The sequence below is a fragment of the Pteropus alecto genome, unplaced genomic scaffold (genome assembly GCF_000325575.1).
Source record: "Pteropus alecto unplaced genomic scaffold, ASM32557v1 scaffold81, whole genome shotgun sequence".
NCBI classification, from domain to species: Eukaryota; Metazoa; Chordata; class Mammalia; order Chiroptera; family Pteropodidae; genus Pteropus; species Pteropus alecto.
Genome location: NW_006433378.1, coordinates 16,086,509 through 16,108,113, shown reverse-complemented (window position 1 = coordinate 16,108,113; position 21,605 = coordinate 16,086,509). Strand labels below are relative to the sequence as shown.

Genomic DNA, 21,605 nt, shown 5'->3' with positions numbered 1-21,605 from the left:
GTTTGCATGTCCTAGGGAAACTAATATCATTGTTATAGCATTTCTGTTGCCTGTAGTATATATAAAAAGGCAATTTTAAGAGAATTGTGTTAAAGCAAAATTTTATATTATTGGCATTAAACCTTTATCATTATATTTGCTTAGGATCTTTACTTTCTTTCGGTCATATTAAATGGACATCATGGTGCTATAAAAACTTGAAATGGCTTAGACAATCTCAGTGACTTCAGAGGAAATCGATACACACAGTGCTGAATTTTACCCAATAGAAAAATAGTTTTTTAATACTTAATTGCACGCAAAGCACAAATCAGGAAGAAAAAAAGGAACATGAATTACTTTAGCCGATTTGTTTTAACAGGGCAGGAAAATAACTTCACTGTAGGACTTCCATTTGTCCGGTAAAAAAAACCACCACCTGCTTCTTTAGATCATGGCTCTCTTAGTAAATGTTACCGTTTTCATTTTGAAACTCCCTTTCAGCTGTCCTTTTTTCAGAGACAAAATATCAAACTACCAATATCATGGTCAAAATAAATTTCTTATTTATGTGATACTTACTGGAGACAGCTGTTAAGAAGCAATCATGGTGGCCTGCTTGCTCGCCACTGCATTGTGTCTATGTGACATGAAAGAGCTGGAGGGTGTTTAAAATCGAAAATAGTGGTGTTTGCTTTATAGACATGTTTAAGATAAATTGATCTTGAGGCTGTTGTAACAACTAAAGCTACTGCGGTTGTTAATGCTACTTTTTTTTTGAAATACTTCTCAACTGCTGTTGCTATAAGCTCATCGTAGAAAACTGGAAAAATGATCAGTCTTGAACTTAATTCACAGGTTGGCCTATCAGATACATGTATGTTGCAAAGTCACCTAATTTTATTAGCCTTGATTTCCTCAAATATAAAGCGAGCATAGTAATAGTAATATCTACCTTTCTCACTATATAAAATTGTTTTAGAAATAAATAAAATTATAGAAGTGCTAGCTTTCGGGACAATTTAAGGAAATCTACTAAATATCGAAGTTGGTGAAATTTATTCTTTATAACTAAAATTGAGTTAATGATATATTACCTCATGAAGCGATGTTAATATGTATATGGCTGAGTAGGTCTATGCAATTATTTTGGAAGATCCAAAGCCAGCTCTGCTCAAGACCAAACATGTTTGGTATGCTGGTCTTCATGTTAATACTCATTCATTTTGTGGTGTGAACTGTGAAAATCAGCATGTAAGGATATCTGGCTTATCCAGGGCTTAAGGTCGGAAAGTAAAAAAAAATTCTTATTAAATGATAGGTCTGTTTTTCCTTTTTGTCTTCCTATTTCTTCATATATTTTCTATACTTAACTCAGCCACAAATAATTTAAGTCTACTGTTCTTGAATTCTGTAGAGTTAATAACCAAGAATTAAAGCATGGTTACTCAGAGCCTTTTCACCATATTGTTTTAATTGAGTTATTCCAAAATAAAACAGGATTCACTGTTCTAGAGTGAGGTTGATTTGTTGGTTAGAAAGCACACAAGGCAGTCAACCTAAAGGACTCAGAAAATAGTTGATTTATAAAAGTCAGTGGTCAGACTATGGTTAAGGGCAACATTTAGGGGAATTAGAAAGCAAACAAAAACAGCCTCATTCCTTCCTGACTAATTCTTTATATTTGTTTCTATTCAGAATGTTTTTAAGTGCCCTAAAGGGGGAGCGGGGAGCACTGGACCACTTGATATAAAATTAACAAGAAATATGGGACAGTGAATGTGAGTTAAAAGAGAAGCAAATTGGCAAGATGACTGTTGACATCAGCAATACAGCTCTCCACTCCAGACTTCCAACATTATCCTCAAACTGGGCTTTGCTTCTTTCCTTTTTAGTTCTGAAGAGAAAGGCAATTATGTAAAATAGCGTACAGACAACCATGAACTCACCATAATCAGTCTTAATGCCATTACATAGCTGTAGAATATTTCTATGAGAAATAAATTTTATAGGTAATATTTTAAGTTCTCTTTGTTCCCTTCCAGTGTGATTTTCTTCTCGCCTTTAAATTTAGTGTCCATTATCAGATTTTGCCTTATTAATTTTAAGAAATTTTAAGATACATATGTATATGTAAGATATATATCCATACATAATAAATAACATTGTTTTTTAATTTACATATATGCCTTCAGACTGAAAGTAGATTTTTGTTCAATATTGTAACTAAGATATCTGTCTATGTCAGGGCATATAGATTTGTTTTATCTGTTTAAGTTCTATATTATTTCACCACATACATATATAACATTTTATTCATCCATTTCCATATAGATGGGCATTGATTATTTTATCACAATATTATGATAAATTCTTTGAGAAGGTGTCTTTTGTGCACAAGCTCCTGAAAGCTTCTCTAGGCTTTATACCTAGAAATGAAATATTTGGATAAGCTATGTTCCTTTTCAAGTTTAATAGATATCAAATTGCTCTAGAAATGAATTATATCAGTCTATATGCAATAAGTCCATTATCTCTTAAATTTAATATTTTAATTAATTATTCCTACATGAGTTTTCTTTTAGTTGACCCTTACACGACCCAGCTTGAGAGAGATGTGCTGGAGGGGAACTAGGTAAGATGTCAGCATCTTAGTTTATCAGATTCTGTTCTTGGTGGAGAACTAATGTGGGATCCAGTTTAGGTGAGGGCTAGCTGGGGAGTTGGGCTCTTACGGAGAAATGATAGTATGAACTGCAGTTCTGTTTTTACATGGTTACTCAGGAGACAGAACACGAGCAGTGGGTGCAGCTGACTGACTTTGGTTCCCGCTCACTAATAAAGGAGGACTCTCTGTTTTGCCAGTCTGGCCTTCCTTGGCTCAGGCTGAGGTAATTAATGCCTGAGGTGAGCCAATATTTCTTACAGGATGTTGCCCAGGAGTAAGACATACTAAGGCACACAGCCAAATGGGAGTGTTTTTCCTTATTTATACTTTCGTTCTTTGATTTGGAGGGATTCCTGGTTGTAAAGTTAATGGGAGACAAATCTCAGTTGTCACACCAATAACACCAATACTTTTGAAATAATTGATCATTCCGTTCCATACAGAATAAAGAGTAAAAATGATGATGAAAAACACCCCGCTTATTACTTTTTCAAAAATGAATGAAATCTTGTGTTCAGTTAATTTAGGGCATGTTGTGAGTTACAAAATATTCAACACCAATGCAGACTTCTGTTCACCTGGGCTGACTGTCTCTCCTGGTCCACCTGGTGAGCGAACTCTCCCAGCTGTTTCACGACTTGTCTCGAGCATCCCCGTCTATGAGAATCCTTTCTTAGTGCACTCTCCTTCGTGTTCACCCCGTCTGCACCAAAACCACAATGTTTTTTTTTTTTTTCCATATCCGTAACACTTGTATCACCATACTGGAATCTCCTTAACAACATTGCAAAAGAGGCAGCATGAGGGAGTAAGTAAAGTGGAAACTATAGATTGGATTGCCTTGGGCTGAAACCCATCATTTAGTATCTGTGTGATCTGGGGCAAGGTCCTTTAACTTTCTGAACTTTAGTTTTCATATCTATAAAATGTGTATAATAATTCACCTACTGCATAGTATTGTCAAGATTAATTAAGTTAATATTAGCTAATACATAAAAGCATTTGGAAAAGTGACTGAGACACAAAGAGACCAATAGTGTTAGCTATTCTTTTCTTTATGTCCCTGAGGGCAGAAACTATCTTCGCCTATAGATTCAGAATTCCTTGCACTGTATCTGGTAAATAAATGGTTGCGCAGAACTATGGGTTCAGTTCGAACACAGATGTACCTATTTTCTGAGCAAGTATCTATATAGTACACCTTTTATTCTAATTGAATGTATTCCACTTTTAATTCAGGCTTAGAGATGCCTGTTAGCTAGTCTTTGTTTTGACAGATTTTTAGCTTAAGTTGTCACCTTCATGCTAAGTCTGCCCTATAAGCTATGAAAGGAGGTAAAGAAGCAGGATAACTTTTAACAGCAGGGAGCATCTTATTGGCATGCCATCTGGGGGACAAAGACATTTTGAAATGTTGTATTTTCTCACTACAAGCCTGAGAAATACATTTATTTGTAAATTCCATTAGAAGGCACTGTCCTCTTTCACCGTAATGGGTAGATATATTTGGAGAACACTGGATTGTTTTAGGAGCTTCACATAGATTGTTACAGCTATAGGCTGCAAAGTAAAAATACTTTAACATGATTATTTCCAAATCAGATGTTGTCTTTTGATTTAAAATAATTTCTTGTAGGACATAATGTTAAATCAAAATTTCTATATATACAACAAAATATTTTACATTGCATTTACTGAACTTTCTCAATTGATATAGCACATTTTAAATGTTGAGCTGTCAGTAAATAGAATTGCAAAGGTTCTTAGAAATGTATATCTGTTTTAAACTTTTAGTTCTTTTCTTAGGCATCTGTTTTTCAATTGAAGTGGAAATTTATGTGAATGTACATAATATAGATCTGTGACCTTTCATCTTTCATCTAAGGTACTGGACTGGGTAGATCATGCTGCTGTTGAATATTGTAGCCTGTATCTTACAGTCATTCTTTAAAGATTACTTATTTTTACTTGGGAGATTTTGATGTGCCTCTTTTTTTTTTTTTTTTTTGAGACAGTTGCTTTTAAATGTTTTCTTTAAAAATATGAAGGAAATAAACTCTTAAGGTCAATATAATTCAGAGCAAGAAGACAAAAAAATGAAATTTCGGAGTAAAAGGAAAATTTCGGAGTAAAAGGAAAATTTCGGAGTGAAGGAAATAAACTCTTAAGGTCAATATAATTCAGAGCAAGAAGACAAAAAAATGAAATTTCGGAGTAACCTAAACCTTTGTTTAGGTTATCATCTTCCCACACTCCAACACCTATAAAGAAAGAACTTCACTGAATGACACAGAGGAGCCTTGAATGAGAGCTCGGAACTGGTGATGGCATATGCTGAAACTAACTAAAGAATTTTAATTGTTCTTGAATATCTGTCCTGGAATGGATAAAATCCACTTTAAGGATAAAGAAGGGAACTTTATAGTAGCAAAAGGACTAAATGTACTAAACACAGCTGTAAAAATCACTCTTTTTTTTTTAAGCTAATATCTTTTGTCTGACTTCTTTTGAATCAATAAAGAAGGATTTAGCTGTCCATAGCCGTCCATAGCTGTGGGTCAACTTATTTGGTCTAAGTCTTTACAACTTTTTCATATAAAAATAAAAGTCCAAGGTCAATTATTTTTCTTCTGGTCATAAATTTTGATTTATTTACAGTTACCGTATTCAGACCACCATTATAAATTTGGAATAAAAATGTGTATACTTTATTAAAGTCCAGTGTCAGTATCCTTTAAAGATTTGCTCAAATGTTACACCTTTCAAGAATGCGACATCTTCCCCCTCCTACCTCCCAATATTCAACATAGTTTTATCGCAATCTACCCAGAGTGATACAAACTAACTTTCAAAGAAATATTTTTTAGCTTAAATCTTTTAGAAAATGACTTTATATTGTCCTAAAAGCAGCTTTGAAGTCAACTGTTTAAGAGTGATTTATAAATACAGTTATTTGCAGGCTGCATATCTGTTTATAATACAGCAAATATAGAATGCAGTCTTTGCTACATGTAAAACAAAATTGAGTCAATATGTGGTTTTTGAAATGGAACAAAGACAGAAAATTCTAAGAAAGATAATCCAGAAATAAAATATAAAGCTAAATTTACCAGTTTGCACCAATACCTGGATTCCTGAATTTACAGAAAACATGTTAATTGAAAAGAAAAAGTGGTAGCTGACAGAGATGAAGAATGTGAGTGGAATGAAAATCAGACTCACTGAAAACCAGGTGAAGGACTTAGCATGGTGTACATTTAAGTTCAGGTTTATATGATTCGTGTTCACACAGTCTTGTTCTAAGCTTATTAGAAATGATCAAGTCAATATACGATACTTTTATCCATTATTACAGCTCATGTCTTCTATCTATACAGAAAAATATGCCGCTGTGATATAACAGAAAATGGAGTCATCATTCCCATCTTGAAGACCAAGGATTTAAGAGAATGATGAGCATCTGTGAAGTGACTTCTGAACTATTTTTATTTAGAGGCAACCATGTCCTGTTTTTCTTATCAATATCTCTCAGTAGAGATGGTTTTAGAACCTTTTTTAAAAGAGTATTTTAAATTAAGAGACTGTTGTCAAACAGCTAATACTGTAAGATGATTTTTAAGTTGTGTACCTACAAAAGTTTCATTGAAATTTTGGTTCAATTATGAATTTATGTTGGGTGGGAAAGTATTTTTAAGTTTAGATTTATTGTTTCTAAAAAATCATTAGTCCATGAATGATTTGGTTATTATCTAAAGAAGAATATATTTAAAAAATTCAGAGTTCTCTATGTAACTATGAAGAGCATATCTGAAATATAGATGGAATCTATTTCTTTTGGATACTAGTACCATTAAAAGAAATTTATGACAGCATAATTAAAAGATTGGAAATTAAGTTATTGTGTATATAACTTTGACTTTATTATTTGATCATTTTAACTTTAAATATAGTAAAGGAAATCAATATTTTAAGTTCACTTCAAACTAAGTTAACTAAATGATTTCTTATAATTAAGTATGCTACACAAAGAGTTCTATTATAATTTTATTAAACAAATTCTTGAAGATTCTGTGCTAAAAACTACAAGTCAGTTTATCAAAAATTTGTATTTTTATCAGTTTCAGAACTACTATTGCAATTTTATTTTTGTGCTGCTTCTTTCATAAACTCATATTGAAAGATAATTGGATCGAATCGAGTATTTAAAAATTCAACTTTCACTGAAATGTTTAAGCTATTTTTAGTGATTATGTAGAAAGTTATGAACATTAGCTATATTAAAATCAAAAGATTTTAGTTACAATTAGCTTCTATATTCAGACACAGTCACCAGTTTTTAATTTTTAATATGAGAATTAGTTCATCTTGGAAGCCCACTGAATAAAAATTATCCTTTATTTACAATATTGGAGAGAATTTGAAGGAAGGACAGATGATTGACAATAAATATGTCTCAAAGTTGTCAAAACATTTAGATAAAAGCGTAAAAATCCCAGTCCATTTTCTAGCAATTTTATCTGTTGTGACAGCCTTGACGCCTCTAGACTGTCTCGTTGAGAGAAAGCTCCATGTTCCTGACATACATTATTTTAAATTCCCTAAAAAGTCCCCAAGAAACTTGCTGTGCTTCCAAGAGAGCTCTGGTTAGAAGCTGTGGGGTAGTCACATGATACAGTGGGGTTGAACAATGCACATCCCACCCCCCGCCTCACTGACCCATGGCATACAGGGTCCCTAGATTTGGGTGATGCCTGAGCAGCTTCATCATTAGTCATTTTTTAAAGCGACCTCCCAGAGAGCTCGCACCTGCTGGGGTGGCTGCACTGTGAACTTCAGAGGGAGGAAGGCCAGGCACAGATTAAGCCAAACTCTAGCCTTAAATCTTTTCTTCTCACTGTCTTTAGCTTTTCACCCATGTCTTCCAGACATTTGCTCTTGGAAGTTGGAAGTGCTCTGTGCATCCTTTCTGCTCTGCCCCATGGGATCTATCTTCTCTAATACGTAGCACCATGGGCAGACACACGTATATCTCCCCTGCTTAGAAACACCAGTCCAAGGATGAGCTCATTTCATTCGTCACTGTCACCTGACCACCCTGCTATTGGCAGCCTCTTAGCTCTGCTGTCTCCCAAAGCTGCTTATGTTCTCTCTCCTGGAACTAGTGGTAGCCCCAACAAATGTGCTGGCCACTTGGTTTCTGCCTGAGGAGGGAAGCTGGTCACAGAAGCCACATTCCTCTCTCAGAACCTGCCACCAGGGTTGGTGATGGTGGAGGCATTTCTGTTGTCTTCCTCAGCACACACCTAAAGCCTTTCTTTCATGAACCTGGTTTGAAATGAACTTCTCACCAACATATGCATTCCTAAGCTGGTGGGAAGAAGGGATATTAGATTCATAGTGTCTCAACACCTAAACACTTTAACTGCATACATATATTTATTTATGTCCACCTCAGTAATAAAGACGTCCTTTAAATGAAGACACACAGCTCTAAGGCTGTATTTCTAAAGCTTTATTTATCCTACTTTCCCACATTTTCCCTCATTAATTCAAGCTGGGTATACATGCAAATGAGTCTTGGGTCAAAATCATGGCCCCCTCATGCTCTTCCATTTGGGAAACAATTTCTTCTCCTCTCCCACTTTTTCTCTCCCCTCCCCTCCTCTGTCCTCCCTGTCACCCCCTTTTCTCTCTTTTTCTTTCCAATCATTTTCCCCCTTCCTTTCCTTATTTCTTTATCTTTCTTTTACAAACTACTTCATTTTCATAAACAAAGAAAGTGTATGCTGACATTGATGAGGCATGAAGACAATTCCTTTAAAGTGATACTTTTCAGAATGAACATCAAAAATGATATTTCACATGTATTAACCATGCAAAGAGAGGTCCAGATATTAGTGATATGCAATATATTTTAGCAACACTGTTTTTATAGAAATGGAAGGAGTGTTTCTTTGAAAGTATTCTGGTTCTAATGCAGATGACATGAACGAAGCAAAGATCATTAATTACTGGTGGAATAGTTCATTATGAGGCTAGAGCAGGTGGATTTTGTGTTTTATGTTTCCTCCCCAGTCTTATCCCAAGGGACAGAATTTTAGTGTTCTGAGCAGAGAAGCCAGGTGTGTTATGAGAACATAAAATTTCCTTTTTTAACTCCATGAAATTGATTTAAGAAAACATATTTGCTGTTTTGTAATTAAGAGAAATGACTTGGAGAAATTAAAAATACCAACTCCCTTCCCTGATGCTTTACTTTCTTTTGTGGCAGGTTTGCTTCTCCCATAAGCAGTTTTTATATTAAGAAAACCTCAAAAATGTGGTCTATTAACAGCCACTTGAAAAAATCTGTAATGATAAATGGTGTAAAAATAAGCAGACATGCAATAGTAATGAGTTTTTAAAAGTAAAAATTGAAAAAAAAGAAAATATATTGATTAACCAAGATTTCCCGAATAAAAATCTAACACTTGTAACTTTTTCAATATTTTATAATGTGATTATTTATATACATTTATTTGTATTTCTAACAGTTCTGTTAACTCTGCTTATTTATTAGGCTTTTATAAGGAGAAAAAAAAATCTGTGTCGGCCAGATGTAATCTTTTTTCAATTTATTTATTATTATATTTTATGTCTTACTAGACTTTATTATCAAAAGATGACATGCCCACTGTTCACAGCAGCTGCAATCCATTAACCTAATGGATTGGAATTATAGGTTGCCTTAGGAATTGTCTATTGTGTGCCAAAATCAAATGTAGACCCTACTGTGAAAAGTCTTGACACTACTAAATGCAAAAAATACAATGTGTGCGAGTAGATGTTAAGAAAAGAGATGTAGGGCATTTGACTAACCAACCAGAAAGTAATATGAAGCTTATACCAAAATAGAAAATACTTGCGTTTTCTTGTTGTTATTTAGCAGAGTGATCATATACTGTCATTCATCACACAACAATGGTGGATAAACAGTGGGAGCTAACTTTAATTATCCCCCTTTGCTACCAAATACTGGCCATAGACTATATGTGCATACATCAAAGTCTTATTCAGATTTCCACCTCATGAACACTTTCATTCATTCAACAAACACATTGGAGTGCCTGCTGTGTACCACACGCTGTGAAGGCTCAAGGCTTCTAGACAATGACAAAGCTGGCAAATGACTAATCAGAAAAACTCTGTAATGCTTGTCACATTCTCATATATTCTCAACGCTGTTCCTCTCAGCCTCATCACACAGCTTCATTATTACATGTAGTTCTGGGAGTTCTCTGGCTGGGGCCAGGTCTGCGAGAAACAGTCTGGGTTTTGCCATTCTCGAGTTTGGTATCGACGCAGAAAGGAGAATGAAGAAGGAAGGGTCCAGCTTTCCTTCCAAGAGCCACCTCATGCTGGCATGTGTGGCAGCTGCCCAGGGCGGTGCACTGCCCATTGGCAGGCAGTACAGCAGGGTACTTATGGGAGGGCTAGTGTGCTGGTTAACTTGGAGAGGAGTAGCCATTACTGCCACAGTCGACAGTGTTGAGGCACCTTGAGTCACCTGTTCAAACCTACAGAGATGATGTTGTCCTGAAAGGTCATTTGTGACATGTCCTGTCTCCTTATCTTCATTTCTGCATTTCACTAATTTGTCTAAGGATAATTTCCTTCTATAGAAATATCTAAGTCATTTATTTATATAGAAGATAAAAGAAAATATTTGAATACAATGCTCTGTTACATAGAGATTTAATTTTCAACAATAAAAACAAGATCAAAACTCTGTGGGAGTTGTTATTCTGGAATACATATTTTTAGAAAGAGACAAGGAAATAGAAAATAAATCAGACCCAAAGGCTACCAGTCTTCAAAAGTTAAATATAAATATTAACTTATTTTAGTAAAATACTAACTTTTTCATTTAACTATCTTAGGAAAGAAACCCACAAAGTTGAATCATAGTATGCTAACATTTAATCTTTATTTAGGAGAGAGCTTCTTTTTGAATTTTGTATTAGTTTCTCCAGGGGTAAACAAGTAACTCTTCCTGTCTTATCTGTCTCTGTTTTTTTTCTCTCACACACTCTGTCTCACGCAAACAGACACACTCATCCACACAAACAGAATTTGTATCTTTATTTAGTCTAATAATCTGTAGTTGTATTTCTTATATGTTTAGTGCTGTCCTGACCTCCAGCCCATTCAGTTGAAAAATGGAATGTTCACTCACTCATTCAACAGGCAATTATTGAGTGCTTATTTTGAGCCAATTATGTGTGCATGTGTTAGCTCAATTATGAATAAGTGAAGTGCTAAAATATGAGGGGCTATGGTCAGGGAACTGGAGAAGGGGTGAAGGGGGGAGAAGCTAAATAAACCAGGCAGGGAGACTAGGATTCTAATGGACTAATAAATTGCTGAAGCTAAAGTCTGGGAATACACCAAGAAGGCAGACACTAAGCAGAACAGAAGCAACTGACAGTTTCGAATGGAGAGGGTGAATTGGCACGGCAAGCTTGGGGAAAAGCTGGGGAAAGAGCTGTTTAGTCCCAGACTGGGTGTGGACATGGGACATAATCGAGGGCTGGACAGGAAAGGAGTGACTTCTGAAGCTAGAGCTTAGACAGAGGGATCAGATTTGGATCAATCGAAAGGGAAGGAAAGCGCTTCTGGTGAGGTCGAATTACAATTTGTGTATAGGCGTGAGAATAAGAGAGAGAGTCACAACTAACGTGGAGGGGAACAGATGTAAATAAATGGGAGCCTTTGAAATAGAACCCGAGATTAAATAGAACCCGAGATTAATGTACTAAAATATATTAACTGCTACTCTCAAGGAAAGGTTTACAAACTTGCTTTTTGGCCTGGTTGTTCGCCTTTGCCTGCATTGCGTAAATATCACATTATGCTTCAAATAAATTACTTAATTAAGCTCTTGACGATTATTGTAAACTATACCTAAAAGAATGTTGATACTTTACGTTTCCTACAAGAATTACAGATAGATATTTGGAAATTAAAATTTTGATAGGATATCGAGGGACAAAGCCTTACTGGGAAGTGATGTGTAAGTGATGACCTGTTGGAAGTGAACTTTTTACCCAGTAGAAAAAGCGAGTGTAAATGTTAAATGTCCTGTTTATTCCTGTGTCTGTTTTTGGCTTCAGATTTGTTTTATTGTTCCACGGTAAAAAAAAACAAACAAAACCCCCCCCCCAAAAAAACCTGCACCAAAATGATCCTATCTTAAATATTATAGCTTTATAATAGAATAAATCCAATTAGGGAGAAGGCCTAATAATATACTTCTTCTATAGATATATCTTAGTTGTTCTTAAAATTTTCTCTGCCATATAAGTTTTGATATTCAGCAGGTTAATTTTTCTGAAAAAAAAAATCCCATTTAGAATTTGATTGGAATTGCATTAAATCAATATACACATAAAATTCTGCATTCAATTTCAATGTGGGAGGGGTTCCTCATACAGCCAAGGAATTCTTTGTGACACCAGTTGCATGTCCTACAATTCAACTCAATTGTGACACTACCTGCCTGAAGATAGCATCAGACCCCACAGGTTAAAGGTTCAATCTTACAAGACAGCCTGCCCCCAACCCCACCCCAACGTCAGAAGCCAATAGCAAGCCCTGGTTATAACCCATGCTTCTGACCTACCGTTTATAGATCAGAGATCCTAACAACCCACTCCTTGGGTTCGATTAATTTGATAGAGCAGCACACAGAACTCAGAAAACATTTTACTTACTTGATCACAGATTTATTATAAAGGCGTAGAGTTCAGGAACAGTCAGATCGAAGAGATGCAAAGGGCAAGGTATATGTGAAAGTATTCAGAGCTTCCATCCCTTCGCTGAGCATGCCACTCTCCCCAGTTCTGGTCATTTCCCAACCCTCTTGTTCCCTAATCCTGGTTGTTTCCCAACCTGGAAGCTCTTCAAACCCCATTCTTTGGGTTTTCACAGAGGTTTCCTCACAGTAGCAGGACATTAAATCATTGACCACTTGTGACTGATTCAACCTCAAGCCCAGTCTTCCCTCCCTGGAGGTCATGGTGGACTGAAAGTTCCCATTCTCTAACACCGTTGTTAGATTTTTCTTTATCCTTAGGTGACCTAGGGCAGTCCAAAAGTCACCATGAACATAATAAAACACATTTATCCCTCTCTTCACTTAGGAATTTTCAATGCTTTCAGGAGCTTTGTGCCAGAAACTAAGGAAGCCAGAGAAGAAGACCAAATATATATCTCTTACTGTAAAACACAATATCATAATACAATTATTCACAATTTTAAGGAAATGAGTTTTTTCTTAAAGAACAGTGTATTCCTCTATGTATTTCATTCTTCTTCAATGTCTAGCAATGATCTTTTATCGTTAAAAAAATAAATGCATTCTATTATTTTTATACTGCTGTGAATTGCATCATTTTGAATACTATTTTATAAATGTTCTTTTCAGGCATATCAAAATGAAACTGATTTTGTATAGACTGCTTTTTTCACTGAGGCATTTTTTCTAAACTTTTGTTAAACAAAATTCATAATATAACTTCCACAGCGGATATCTTTTTTGAAAGCAAGACTTTATTGAGCTCAAATGCTAACCAAAAAGAAGACTGGTCTTGGGTCATGGAATCTAAACCACCCGCAGCATGGCTAGGTAGAAAAGACAACATGTTATATTCCGAAGTTTGCAAGAGTTTTTATACATAAAATGGGAATGTTAGGCAGTTAGGAAGATATGAGCCACAGGCGAGTACAGGCCCAATTCAGAGACCTCCCTTAAGACCACCCAGAAAGACCCATTTAACTGTTAAAGACATCTTTACATCCTGAAATAGAAAAAAGTCAAAAACCACAAAATAGCCCTTGGTTTAGGCCAGTTACAAATGCTTGTGCAGTTAGTACATACACTGTCCTTCCTTGACCTTAGCCTCAGTATATGTATTCTTAGAAGTTCATGAATCTAATTACAACAGACTGAATTCTAGGTAACCGCATGCACAGTAGACAAAAAATTATGTTAACAGCTGTTAATCAAAATGACCTCATATGCCAGTCATCTAGCACCACCCTTGTAACCTCCCATCATGGCCCAAATATAATGCAGACCTCCCCACTTCTATGGGGCTGTGGCCATTTCTGGCATAGCCCATTTCTCTTTCGAAACATACTTTAATAAATCTTATTTTTCCTAAATTTCAGTGATCTGTAATTCTTCACTGCATCAGTGGAAAGAACCGAGGTCCCCTCAGCAGCACGTGGGTAATGACTGATTTAGACCACCCCAAACTGTGATAGGGGGAAGGGGAAAAAAATAAGTGAGCTGTATAAAAGTTTGTACATTAGCTATGGGCAAAGAGGTGGGAGAAAGTGAAGCAGGGCCAGCTCTGGGATCAGCCCAGAATCGGCATAAAGAAATGTCCACTCCTGTAGATTGGTTATGGGCAGTAGTCTGAAAAGCCCACGTGCAAACAACAAGCAGGGCATCCTGGACTTCGATGGTCTTTGACTGAAATAATCTGCAGAAATAGCCACCTAGAAATTAATCTGAAGTTTCAACAGGCAATGGCAGGCATGTGAGCAGCTATTAGTAGACTAACAGTTCTGTCTCTTTCTCTCACTTTCCAGCTGCTGTGATTTAATTTAGAACATCTCAGGATTTTCTTCTTGTTACTTTGCATGAATTTTAATCATTTGTCTTTGGATCTGCAGAGTTTTGTTTTTGAATTTTCTTGTAGCCAGTGATCGTTTTCAAGCATTTCTTTCCAATTCCATACACTTATTATTTCTTTTTTCACACAGCAGTGGAGATTCTCCAATTCAATGTTGAATCGAAGTAGTGATAATTAGTATCCTAATAATGCTCCCAAGCTTAGAAGAAATGTTTCTAACCTTTCACTAATTAATCATGAAGATTTCTGTAGGATTTTGGTAGATTATTTATATTAAGTTAAGGAGCTCCTTTCTATTCTCCTGTGTGAATTTTCTCTGATTTCTTCAAATCCATTCCCAATTTACAATTTTTGTCTTCAGCTGTGTCTGCTGTTTTAGTCTACTAACTGCATTTTAAATTTCAGTAACTATTAATTCCATTTCTAAGAGGTCTTTTTTTTGTATTTGTGAATTTTTAAAACTTCTTTTTTATTCCTTTCGCTATTTTTCACATAGTTATTTTATTGTCTATTCATATTCTGTTGCTGCTATTGCCAGCATCAGCAACAGAATGTTTTTTTATTCCCACTTATTGTTTTATTTCCTTGCATATTTTGTGTGTATGTATGTATATATGTGTATGTATATATGTAAAGATATATATTTTTTCATATATATAGCATATCATACATATATAAACAATATCATATATAGCATATATAAATAAAATATGTTTTTAAATTTAACGTAATCTTAGATAATTTTGAGGGCTGAAATTGCAGCTTTTTTCTTACAAGGGGCGTTAGAGTTTTGTGTATGCCGGAGCTGGGGTTTTGCTATTCTCCTGGGATCTGTTTAGCTTCTTTTAGTCATCTCGGTTTAATGCAAATATTTCAGGTTCGGCCTTCAAACGTTTCCTGGGTCTACGGTTTTGTACCTGCTCACTTCCTCTGGTCTCTACCCTGGTTCCTGTCCTTTTTTCTCAAACTTCCTGTTCTGTTGTCAGCCCACTGGTTTGTTGCTTATCTTTTTGAAGAATTCTGTTATTTTCATTAAGACCTGAAATGTGTTGAAAGTTGAATTTGCTGTAATTATTCTGGGAGTATTAAGCTCCATTAATTGGTGCACAAGTGGCAAATTAGATCAGTCACATGCATATCTCATAGAACACTTAAATTCTCTGCATTTTATAACGTAAGTACAGTGTATTAATTAGAAAATGTAATGATAATTATCACTTTCCCCAAACAAAAATGACAAAATGCAAATATCTTTACTAAAGGTAGCACGGTTAATTGTCTTTTCTACATCTAAGAATTTATCACATAAGAAAACAATTTGCTTTTAGAAATAGAATAAGATTCATTATTCTGTTGCTTTTCATTAATCCCATGTTCATTTTTGGGCAACAAATCAACCAGTGAGTTTTATTTGGAAAATTTCTAATCTATGAACTATTATTTATTCTGCATTTTATATCACAAGACAAACTTTTAAATGGATCACAAAACAAATAAACCTAATTGATTAAATATTCGCTCATATTTATTAGTCTAATTAGACAATGCACATTCTATCACAAATCATTGTGTGCTGCTCCAGTTCATTTAAGGCATCCCAGTGATATTTATAAATTAATATTGGCATTTCATTATTTCAGCACTTTGCTAACATTATCTGATAAGCTCAAAAAAATAAAAATAAAAAAAGCAACAGAGCATATAAACAGAGAGCAATCTAATTTCACAAAGGAAAGCTCCCGTTCTCCATCTACTTGAAGCAGCTAATCTTTGGGCAATACCTCATGGTGAACGTGGGTGAGGAAGTGGAGGACGTGCAGTGGGACAGCAGAGTTACCTATGGTCTAATTATCTAATTCCTGTACCTGAATGTATTCGAAGTGGGTTGATCTAGGAATTGGATTACATATAAAGAAATAACAAAACACAGTGGTATCAGCACCGAAAATTTAATTGATGAGCATGAATGAGATTACAGAGCAGCCAAACCAAGTACCTGCTTTCTCCTGTAGGCACTGTTCTTCATATCTAATTTGTAACCTCTCTGTCTTTCTGATAGATGACTATATATTGCAGTACAAACTTACAAGAACTCATTCCACAAGGTCCTCCGTCCCAACCATAGTCTTAAATCGTCTTCTTGCTGTTCTCTTGTCTCTCTCTGCTTGCAACTCTGTTCTAGCTCTTGACTGCCTATGGCTCTGAAACTATGTTCACTTGACAAGATGCTGCTACCAAGACACTTGCTGCATTCAAAACTCCCTTTCACATCCTTGTCACTTAATTGTACAGAATTCCATTAACGTAAGATCACGACTGCATGATACACTTGACTGAAAGCTTAGGGATAACAGAGAGAATTTTAATATTTTCAGATAAAACTTGAAACTCAATGAAAAACATAAAAACATAACTGTTTTGATAGTCTAAATAAAACGTGTACATTCAGGTGCATACACACATGAGTGCGTATGCGCAAGCGTGCACGCACGCACATACACACACACACACACACGCACACAATCGAGTCTTGCTTGCTTGTTGCATCATCATTTCTCTCGCTCTGAGGATTATCCTTCTATACCTCCAAGGCAAATCTCCAAACTCTTTTGGAAATGTCTCCTTTGGAAAAACCCCATTCATTAACGAAAGGAAATGATTTCACCTTAGGATTCATTGCCTTTTTGACATCGTGGCAACCCCAAAACAAAATTGCCCACAAAAATAACATTTCAGAGAGAAGGACTATTAAGGCGACAACGATACCATGGGTGGGGTGGTGGTGGTGGTGGTGGTGTCTACATTCAGCCTATTTAAATTGAAGTTTGCTCAGCTTTGAGTTATTTTGCCAAAGTCTGTAAATGACTTGTCTTTCTGTTGAAAATTTTTCAGTACATAAATCTTAGAAAATACACACACACACACACACACAGACACACTCACACACACACTTTTTAAGGAACAGTAATATTAATATGAGTCAGCATGATTTAATTGCAGGCGAAGGAAGACAGTTTTTTGTTGACTATAACTTTAAATTTCAAGATATTCCTATCTTTAAGGTCATAGCATTTTCTCCTCTTCTTGTCCCCTTTTTTCAGAGTAACTCTCAAAGAATTCCATTTATAAAAATTGATGACTAGTTACAATGTTTCACCAAAGCAAAGAACTCTCTTTGATTGATGGTCATCTTTAGTTATACAAAGGTTTACCAGGAGTTTTAACTTCTCTCACCAAGCTCTGGAAATATAAAGGAGACATACTATGGAATTTATAACCTCTTTTTTATTTTTAGAGCAAATTCTCAGGGTGGGGAAATTGTGATTCCAGTTACACCTGGATTATAGATAATACTTTCAAGTGCTTGTAATCTTGTGGGATTGAAACCATTAGAAGTTATTACTTTCACTGAAAGTCTTTATGAGTTAGTGGGATGTGCTAAAAATCTGTGGTTCTCATCTCTTCACAGTTAGATCAAGTTCCAAAGTAAGTTGGGTGGTTGGAACAAAAAATGTTCTTCGTAAGGTCTTGGGTTTAATATGCTCCAACAGGTAACTACATTTCTAGATCCTGCTTGTTACCAGGGGTACTGGTTCAGAATTAATTCAAATCTGTTGTTCTTAAAGGAAGAGTAAATTGAAATACATATTCAATGGTTGAGGTAGGTAAGGTGCATCTGCTTGGGTACAAAAAACCACACTTCCAAAAAGGTTATGACAGCTAATGTCCAATCATAAAGAAAATATATTATGGCTTATACTGTCTAATGCTTATATCTTTTCCCAATGTGTTCTGCTAGTCAAATTATGTCAGTCATTAAAAGATGAGTTTATGTGTTTACATGGTTTATTCACGTGAGGCTGTATTCAATAGTTTTCTTTTTTGTTGTTGTTGTTGTTTTTTTAATTAAAGTGGTCTGGAATAATCTGAATGACATTTAGGGCATTGACATGGCTGCGACCACTGTTTTTTAATTACGTTTCCCGCCAACCAAGTGTTAAGCAACCGAGAGTAATTTAGCCTTCGTCAACACAAATCAAAGAGAGTGGGAACACTGGAAATTATCCAAATTACATGAATTAATTTGCTAAACTAGAAAACTTAAACTCCAAATAGCTCTTCATTGTTTTGTCTATGGAAACAATAAACATGATGATTCAACACTAATGACTGAGTTTGTCTGTGGTTGAGAAACAGTTGGTAAACTCTCCAGCTACTCTGATCAAGTTAATACTTCAAACTAAACCAAATATTTAAGGTCGAAATTAGAATTTTTTCATCCTGAGTTATCTAATTTTATTATCTATATGGATCAAATTTCCATGATCATTGCTGTTTTTCTCAGTATTATTCTCCTTACAGGGCAACTGCCGGATGGAGCTAGTGAAGATTTCCTGATCAAAGATTAGAGAGTTTTATTTCATTAAGGCTTGCCACACATTGCTACATTTATCTGCCCTTGAGAAGCAAATTGACCTCAAAGGTACTTTGAATGAAGCCTGATCTATAATCTTTGTCACCTGAATGTTGACCTCAGTATATCTATCACATTTTTTTTTATTAAATGAAAGAAAATGTATTAAAATTGGTATAATATTTTCAAAAATACATCGAATCTACATTACAGTCAATGTATTCTCAGTCCAGCAATGGAGCTTGATTTAACAGAAAAATTTTATGGCCCATTCTGGTGTTTAGTTTATAGCTTCTGTACCATGTTTGCCAAAACAATAAAAAGTCTGCTTTATGTAATCAACAAAAATAACAAGCATTTACAGGGTTGGGCAAACTGGGAGATGGTTAATTGTAATGTGCTTTATAGTTGCAACAGAGATATTATAAAAGACTGGTGACATACACATCTCAAAAAGACTTTAGATCATGAAATTTGCAAATATGTATGGTCTTCCTTTAAATAATTATAAATTCTTCACATGGAGAGGAGACAGATGTAGCAGAGACTCAAAGTGAATAATAGTGAAACAAAGTTAATAATAAAACCAAAATAAATAGTGTAATTTAAACACTGAAGATTAGATTTGACTCTGTTAGGAAGTAAGTTATATATATTTGACAGAAATGTCAAACTAAACCTCACAGGTTAATAATTAAAGTTTAATTTCTTATAGTGCAAAAAATTATGTAAAGGGTGTATGAATCTACAGCCTTGGCATTATAATGCAGCCATAACCAAAATGTTTAAAGCTTCTTAAAGGCTTATAGAAAAATATCAAATTATAAAAAATAAAGTTTAAGCATACTAAAGGGCTCAATTTTATAAATGATTATTTACTCCATTTCCTCATTCTGCACATCAACATTGTGTCTTAAGGTCACACATTTAGCATCTCTTGCATTGTTCTATGCCCTACATTTTTTTTTTCTTGGTAAAGCAATAAGCTAACAATGTGTAATAAAGTCTTCCTTAACAAAAGGAATGCATCTTCTTTATAAACCCCTGCAGGGGTTGATGCTAATTATAAAAGATGATTGCTGCTCTTTTTAAATTTTAAACTAGAAATAAATGCAAATGATAGCAGTCACGTAATAGAGTTATGAAATAAATATGGTGGATTTAAATAAAAGCAACTATAGACCTTCATTTTGTTCTTCTATTTCCCTAAATATTTGGATATCAACAGGTGCATGTGATCAGAACCTTGGAAATATTTTGTTATCCCCCAAGTCTATATTACTCTGTTTAAAATTCAAATAATATTACACTTTCATGTTTAGTGACACATTTGAAATCCCCTTGGAAACACTTTTCTATCCTTGTTACATAATTTATAACAGTGATGGTCTCCTTAAAATGTGGTTGGCTTGTGGGGAAATTGCTATTTAATTTTGAGTTTGATAACATAGACCCTAACTGCTAAGAAATCCATTTCTCTTAGAGATTGATCCTGGTTTTATTCAACAACTAAATATATTGAAGTAATGTTGTAATTATTTTTACATTGTATTTATAGCACTAAGAGAAATACTAAGAGTATCTGTGTAATCATCCTTTAGGGATTTCAGTGGTTCTCTGTTGTTTTTCATGTGGTCTATTATAAATGAAAGAAATCGAGTGAGCTATAATGGCAGTATTTTATTCAGGTTGGTTGTCCTGTTTCTTTGTTATTTAAGAGAGCCAATAACTTTCCAACTATTTTCTAGGTTCTTCTTGGGGAGAGTCCACATGAGAACATCTACTCTATCATCAAAGAATAAAATGAAGAATTAAAATAGCTGGTTCTCAAATAGCATTGGCTTCATTTTACAAGTAACACATAAAGAGTGAATAACTACTTAACCATGGTGAAAATAATTAACAATGTCTACACAGTGCACGTTATTTAATATGTGTTATTTATGTTTTACATAATAATACAAGGTAGATATTATTATTATTCATACTCAATAGTTGAGGAAAATGAGGGCGAGAGAAATTTAGTAAACCTGCATATGGTCACACAGTTTAGGTTGCTGGACAAAGATTCACACCTTTGCTTAGCTTTCTCCAAAACCAAGCTCTTTTCCTTGCACTGGGTGACTCCCAATCCTGATGAAATTTAAAATTACAAATTCAGTCTATGGCCATGTCACCCTGAACAAGCCTGATGCCATCTGATCTCAGAAGCTAAGCAGGGTTGGGCCTGGTTAGTACTTGGATGGGAGACCACCCAGGAAGACCAAGTGCTGTAGGCATAAAATATAAAATAAAAAATAAGTGATTGTAAGTTGACAAGGTTTTTGCAATCTGTGAGGCCGACCAAGGGTTGCCTCACCTAAAAATAAATAAATAAATAAATAAATAAATAAATAAATAAATAAATAAATAAATAAAATAAGATTACAGATACAGTTCTAAAAAGTGTGTTAGTTTCTCCCCTTCTGCTGATGCCCAGGAGTGGGAAGGAGCTGGAGTGGTTTTATATTTGTGATTTTATGAGGACCCTTAACATCTTTTATCAGTTATACTCAGTGTGTCAACAGGGAATGGAAAGTCCCAATAGTTGCAGACAACTACTATAGTTTTCACTTTAGTACATACAGCATAATGGTTTAGATCAATACTGGCTGTTAGAAGTATAAAATAAGCCAAATACGTAATTTAAAATTTTCTTGTAGTTACTCTAAAAAGTAAAAATAAACAGGTGTAATTAATTTTAAAAATTAATTTTATTTGACACAAAATCTTAAAATGGTATCATTTTCACAAGAAAAAAATTCTTAATGAGGTATTTTACATTCTTTTTTTTTCATATAGTCTTAGAATCTGTTTGGTATGT

General features: G+C 34.8%; 1 pseudogene; it reads left to right on the top strand.

Moving 5' to 3' along the window:
* Window positions 1-20,902: 20,902 nt before the first annotated feature.
* On the top strand, window positions 20,903-21,021 carry LOC112476924 (annotated as a pseudogene).
* Window positions 21,022-21,605: the final 584 nt, after the last annotated feature.